The sequence below is a fragment of the Periophthalmus magnuspinnatus genome, chromosome 24 (genome assembly GCF_009829125.3).
Source record: "Periophthalmus magnuspinnatus isolate fPerMag1 chromosome 24, fPerMag1.2.pri, whole genome shotgun sequence".
Lineage (NCBI taxonomy): Eukaryota > Metazoa > Chordata > Actinopteri > Gobiiformes > Gobiidae > Periophthalmus > Periophthalmus magnuspinnatus.
In genome coordinates this window covers 2,480,607-2,487,866 of record NC_047149.1, presented here as the reverse complement: position 1 = coordinate 2,487,866, position 7,260 = coordinate 2,480,607, and positions in this window count along the sequence as shown.

Genomic DNA, 7,260 nt, shown 5'->3' with positions numbered 1-7,260 from the left:
TTTTTTAACATATTTTATAACACAAATATTGTGTTGAAAACCTCTTACTTAATTGGTGAGCGTCTTTTTAAACTTTACTCAAGTCCAGATCAGTTTAAATTAAACTTCTTTGAGATGGTGTTTTTTTCAGTTTGTGATAGACCTCTAGAGTGGACACGCCAGAGGCCCCCTGCAGACCGGCGGCCATGTTGGGACTGTAAGCGCACATAAAAACACAGCAGCACTAAAGTCACATTCTGTTAAAGAGATGAGCCAAAGCTACTCAAATGAGATATGACTTAAAAAAAGACAATCCTGCAATTTGAGTAACGTGATCTGACCACAAAATCAGAACACCATATGTGAAGGAGCCGTGCAAGAACCGCAAATGTTTAAATCATTTCAAGGAGACATTAAAGGAGACATATTGTGCATAATGAACTTTTTGGAGATTTTAACCATGTTCTAGACATTTCTTCTCATTGAGCTTCTGAAGTTGTATTTTGGGTGATTTGTGCATGTTTGAGTAATCTTTATTCTTCTGTATTCAAGACGTCATTGCGCCGATCTACCCCCATTTTCCTCTCCACCGATACATGCCACTGTGACATACGCCCTTCCTTCTCCAGTTTTATTTTCGATCATAGGATTTGGCAGCGTCATGTAGTCACTTTTGTACAAATGAAAAAAATGGGTGATGTGCAGCTGTCCATAGGGGGCGCTTTGTTGTGATGACATTTATGGTGACATAAGATCCCATTGGGCATTGCAGTTTTCTAACACAGAAGTCAGCGGATTTGTTTCTTTTATTAAGTTGTTTTTGATGAATATTGTGATTTAAAATATGTAAATTATAACATAATGATCCACAGAGTATCCACTATAGAGACACAAGCACAATATGTCTGCTTTAGACTTACTCTGTGCTCCTGTTTTTTTGGTTGGTCAGATAATGTTTACTGTCACCAGATGTTGCTGTTTTGGCCCTGGCAGAGGTGTCCACTCCACAGATCTGACTTCTCCTGTCTCTGGTGTAGCGCCCCCACAGGAGAGCACAGGAGCTTGCAGTTCTTTGGAGTCTGTGGGGATCCAGTTAATGTTACAGTTAGGCTGCTTCTGATCTAATGCAGTTTGGGTTTGTTATAAGATGTGGAAGTGCCATGTTCCAAATTAGGCCTAGTTTAGACCTGGTTTAGTCCTGGGTTAGACATGATCCAGACCGGCTTTAGTCCTGATTTAGCTCTGGTTTAGACCTGTTTTAAGTCCTTGTTAAATCATGATTAGGTCCTGGTTAAGTCCTGGCTTGGTCCTTGTTTAAATCTGGTTTAGACCTGGTTTAGGCCTGGTTTAGTTCTGGTTCAGGACTAAACTAGGCCTACACCAGGTTTAGTCCTGGTTTATGGGAGGCAGCCTTACTGTAAACTTTTCTATTGTTTTTTTTTTTTTTTTTTCATGCTTTAAAACATTTTGTAAATTTTCATACAGAAATGTGACGGTTCATCTGTACATGTGTATATCTGTATTTATCGTACGCACCAATCAGTCTCATTTATTTATTATGAAGAAAAAAAAATACTGAAGGGCAATCACTCCAAAAGAAAAGCAAAGATGTTTTTTTAATCAAAGTCCAACTCTTAAAGACAGACTCTAAATGGTGTTCAGTGTCAAATGAAATGTGCCAATGGTTATATGGTGCTTTGTTCATTTTTATTTGATTATTTTGAGAAAAGACCAATGGAAAAGAAGGAGACAATCCGCCATTTTGAATCGTGTCGTGGGTTTAGCGTTAGCAATATTAGCATGATTCGTTTCGCTTTGGGGAATATGCAATTTCTTAACCGTGAGTTTGGGCGTTTTTACTGAAGTGAGCTGCGTTTTTGTACAAAAGTTTCTTACAATCACGAGACGGGGTGACAGCTGGAGTTTGCACATGCTCAGTGTGGTGCTGTTTAACGTTTTTATTTAAAAAGAAAAGACGCCAATGTTTATAGATAGTTTCAGGTTTGGAAGAGCTCTCTGGACTTACAGGGTCAAACAGGCCGATTCTGGAGGTGACACTCAGAATTTAAAGCTGCACTATGTAACTTCTCACCTGGTTCCAGTGAGATGGGTTTGCTTTGCTTGGAATGTTCCACAGTATGGCATTAAAATGACAGATGTTTTTATTGCTCAAAAATACCTTCACACTTACTCTTACTGTTAGCAGGGTTGCCTCTCCACAGATCTGACTAGTCTCTGTGGAGAGAGATAAAAGTGTGATAATAGCATTTCCATGGAGATGAGTAGTTGACGGTTGTATAGTGTACCTTTAAGTTCAGGATTTTAATGTAATCTTAATTTCACAATTTTTGATGAGTTAAAGTGCATTTGACAGAATATTTTCTAACTGTTTCTTGGTTTGGAGGATAGTACCTGTCCTAAATGTTTATCAGAATTTTACATCAGTTAAGTGGCAGTTTGTGAAGAAAAGTTTAAAATAAGATTGGAATATACAGAAAGTACCTGTGTCTTCAACTGACATCAAGTCCATCCAAAATACAGACACAGTTTAGGTACAAGGAAGACATTTTTCTGACACATGTTTAAATATGTTTTAGAGAAATGACTCGTCTAATCTGTCAGATGCACTTTAAGATGAATTTTCAAATGAATGTTCTTCTGTTGGACTAGATTACAGTGGAAAATGTCCAGTGAAATATCAACTGGATCAGAACTCTTTTATATTACGATTGAAATCCAAAGTCGTGTCCAGGATGGGCCTGTGTAAAGCGCGTCGTAAACATTTGTCTGAGCCTCAAAACGGTGATCATTTTAAACTTTACGAATGTTTGTGAAAAAAAAAAAAAAACAACGTTCCTGCAAAAGAATCTCGGCTTTGGGAAATGCACTTTACGTCTGTGAATCTGAAACTGTGAAATTTCCACAAAATATGGAGAATCCTGTAAGAATCTGACCAAGAATTCCGAAAAACAGGAAACTCCCTTTTTGGTTTAATAAAAAAAACAAAAAACACATTTATCATTGTATTTGAATGTAATTTCTTTACAGTATATAGTTTATACAGTGTCATTATGTGTGTATTGTATTGTACTTTATTATCATTATGATATTATAATTTAAGGCTTATTTTGTACTGTTTATGCAAATTACAAACCTATTTTTATACATTTATTTATTTATTTATTGTACCATTGTTAAAGAGGGGGTATTACGTAAAATTGACTCTGTGGAGCTTTCTCCCATGTTCTAATGTTGTTCCCTATTCAGAAACATGCCTGAAGAGGTTTTACATCCATGCATGTTTCAGTATTTTAGCGATCTCTCTCTCTCTCTCCTGGGCTCTATTCAAACCCTCCTTACGATTAGCAGTACAAGCCTGTACAAGGCTCCGCCCACAAGCATACATCACCCATGCTCACACACGACAATTCTCCATAAATATACAAAAACATGATACAAAATATTCATTATCGGGATGCAGCTGATTGTGATAACGCTCTGAAGGGGGAATGACTTAGCGCGGGGAGCAAAGGGAGGAGAGACATACAAAATAATGTTTTTGGCAAATATAGCATTTTCAAAACAATAAAAGGTAATCTAAATATGTTACATGTTACAGCTAATACCCCACAGAAGTGTAATACCCCCTCTTAAATGTCAAGGGAGTTTTCCTAAATTGAATGATTTTATTTTGTATTTATTCTATTTCCATATTTTTGTACATTTTTGATTGTCAGCTGCTGATCTGAAACTAATGTTTATGAAGTGACGAAAAAGCACAAGTTTCTGCCATGTTACACAAATACACGAATATACACAGACACAGGTACACATACCACATATCTCGCAGTACTTTTCATGGTACTTTTGACCCTGAGGCATGTTTGGGTTTTGGTCTGAATCATCTTGTGAACTTTGTACATTTTTATCATGCTGCTTCAATAAACTGCTCTTCAAACCTCCAGCAGCTGTGTTTGATTAGACCCGGTTTAGTCCTGCTTTAGTCCTGGTTTAGTCCTGGTTTAGACCTGGTTTCGTCCTGGTTTAGACCTGGTTTAGACCTGGTTTAGTCTTCGTTTAGACCTGGTTTAGTCCTGATTTAGACCTGGTTTAGTCCTGGTTTAGACCTGGTTTAGACCTGGTTTAGTCCTGGTTTAGACCTGGTTTAGTCTTCGTTTAGACCTGGTTTAGTCCTGATTTAGACCTGGTTTAGTCCTGGTTTAGACCTGGTTTAGACCTGGTTTAGTTCTGGTTCAGACATGGTTTAGTCCTGGTTCAGACCTGGTTTAGTCCTGGTTTAGGCCTGGTTCAGACCTGGTTTAGTCCTGGTTTAGGCCTGGTTTAGACCTGGTTTAGTCCTGGTTTAGTCCTGGTTTAGACCTGGTTTAGTCTTCGTTTAGACCTGGTTTAGTCCTGATTTAGACCTGGTTTAGTCCTGGTTTAGACCTGGTTTAGACCTGGTTTAGTTCTGGTTCAGACATGGTTTAGGCCTGGTTCAGACCTGGTTTAGTCCTGGTTTAGGCCTGGTTCAGACCTGGTTTAGTCCTGGTTTAGGCCTGGTTTAGACCTTGTTTAGTCCTGGTTTAGTCCTGGTTTAGACCTGGTTTTAGTCTTCGTTTAGACCTGGTTTAGTCCTGATTTAGACCTGGTTTAGTCCTGGTTTAGACCTGGTTTAGACCTGGTTTAGTTCTGGTTCAGACATGGTTTAGGCCTGGTTCAGACCTGGTTTAGTCCTGGTTTAGGCCTGGTTTAGGCCTGGTTTAGACCTGGTTTAGTCCTGGTTTAGTCCTGGTTTAGACCTGGTTTAGTCTTCGTTTAGACCTGGTTTAGTCCTGATTTAGACCTGGTTTAGTCCTGGTTTAGACCTGGTTTAGACCTGGTTTAGACCTGGTTTAGTTCTGGTTCAGACATGGTTTAGTCCTGGTTCAGACCTGGTTTAGTCCTGGTTTAGGCCTGGTTTAGACCTGGTTTAGTCCTGGTTTAGTCCTGGTTTAGACCTGGTTTAGTCTTCGTTTAGACCTGGTTTAGTCCTGATTTAGACCTGGTTTAGTCCTGGTTAGACCTGGTTTAGACCTGGTTTAGTTCTGGTTCAGACATGGTTTAGGCCTGGTTCAGACCTGGTTTAGTCCTGGTTTAGGCCTGGTTTAGACCTGGTTTAGTCCTGGTTTAGACCTGGTTTAGTCCTGGTTTAGTCCTGGTTTAGACCTGGTTTAGTCTTCGTTTAGACCTGGTTTAGTCCTGATTTAGACCTGGTTTAGTCCTGGTTTAGACCTGGTTTAGACCTGGTTTAGACCTGGTTTAGCCCTGGTTCAGACCTGATTTAGTCCTGATTCAGACCTGGTTAGAACCTGGTTTAGTACTGGTTCAGACCTGGTTAGTCCTGATTTAGACCCTGGTTTTAGACCTGGTTTAGTCCTGATTTAGACTTGGTTTAGTCCTGGTTCAGACCTGGTTTTAGACCTGGTTTAGTCTGTTCAGACCTGGTTTAGTCCGGATTTTAGACCTGGTTTAGACCTAGTTTAGTTCTGGTTCAGACCTGGTTTAGACCTGGTTTAGTCATGGTTCAGACCTGGTTTAGTACTGATTTAGACCTGGTTTAGTCCTGGTTTAGACCTGGTTTAGACCTGGTTTAGTTCTGGTTCAGACATGGTTTAGTCCTGGTTCAGACCTGGTTTAGTCCTGGTTTAGGCCTGGTTTAGACCTGGTTTAGTCCTGGTTTAGTCCTGGTTTAGACCTGGTTTAGTCTTCGTTTAGACCTGGTTTGGTCCTGATTTAGGCAAGGCAAGGCAAGTTTATTTGTATAGCACAATTCGTACACAAGGTAATTCAAAGTGCTTTACAGAATAAGAAAGACATTAAAATCACACAAATCAAACATAAATAATCACAAATAATCATCATAAAATCAACATTAAAAGAGAAGAGTGCAGAATAAAAACCTGTCAGTCATATGCACAGCTAAACAGAACTGTTTTGAGTCTGGATTTAAACATTGTCAAAGTAGAGGCCTGTCTCACATCTTCAGGAAGACTGTTCCAAGTTTTAGCTGCATAAAATTTAAACGCTGATTCCCCATGTTTAGTCCTGACTCTGGGCACCAGCAGGAGGCCGATCCCTGAAGTCCTCAAATTGCGAGATGGTTCATATGGCACTAACATGTCGGAGATATACTTTGGACTTAGGCCATGGAGAGACTTATACACAAGCAGAGCTGCTTTAAAGTCTATTCTTTGAGCTACAGGAAGCCAGTGCAGAGACCTGATCACAGGACTTATGTGCTCATACTTCCTGGTTCTAGTCAGGACCCGAGCAGCAGCGTTCTGGATGTACTGCAGCTGTGTTAAGGCTCGTTTGGAGAGGCCAGTGAGCAGGCCGTTACAGTAGTCTAACCTACTGGAGACAAATGCATGGATAAGTCTCTCTAAGTCTGGCTTTGACTGTATACCTTTGATTTTTGCAATGTTTTTTAGGTGGTAAAAAGCTGCAGATGTTATTGATTTGATGTGGCTGTTAAAGTTCAAGTCTGAGTCCATTATTACCCCTAGATTTCTAGCCTGATTTGAAGGTTTTAGAGAGAGAGACTGGAGGTGACTGCTGACACTTTCTCTATGTTTCTGTGGGCCAAAGATGATAACTTCAGTCTTGTCTGAGTTTAGCAGAAGAAAGTTGTTTTGCATCCACACACTGATCTGCTGGATGCAGTGGCAGAGTGAATCCACTGGTCCATATTCACCTGCTGCTAGTGAGACATAGATCTGAGTGTCATCTGCATAGTTGTGGTAAGACACATTATTGCTGCGTATTAACTGGCCTAACGGCAGCATGTAGAGATTGAACAGCAGGGGTCCCAGGATTGAACCCTGGGGCACCCCACAGGTCAGGGACATTTTATCTGATATACATTTTCCAATTTCAACAAAGTACTCCCTGTTTTCTAAATAGGACTTGAACCAGTTTAGTGCCGTACCAGAGATGCCCACCCAGTCCTCCAGTCTCTGTAAGAGGATCCCATGATCAACAGTGTCAAAAGCAGCACTCAGATCTAACAGGATCAAGACTGAGACTTTGCCTGCATCAGTGTTCAGGCGGATGTCATTTGTCACCTTGATAAGAGCAGTCTCAGTGCTGTGGTGGGGTCTAAAACCTGATTGGAAAACATCAAAGGAGTTGTTCATTTCGAGGAAGTTAATAAGCTGTTGGTAAACAACTTTTTCAAGGACTTTGCCTAAAAATGGCAGATTTGAGATTGGTCGATAATTGTTCAATATTGTGGCATCAAGA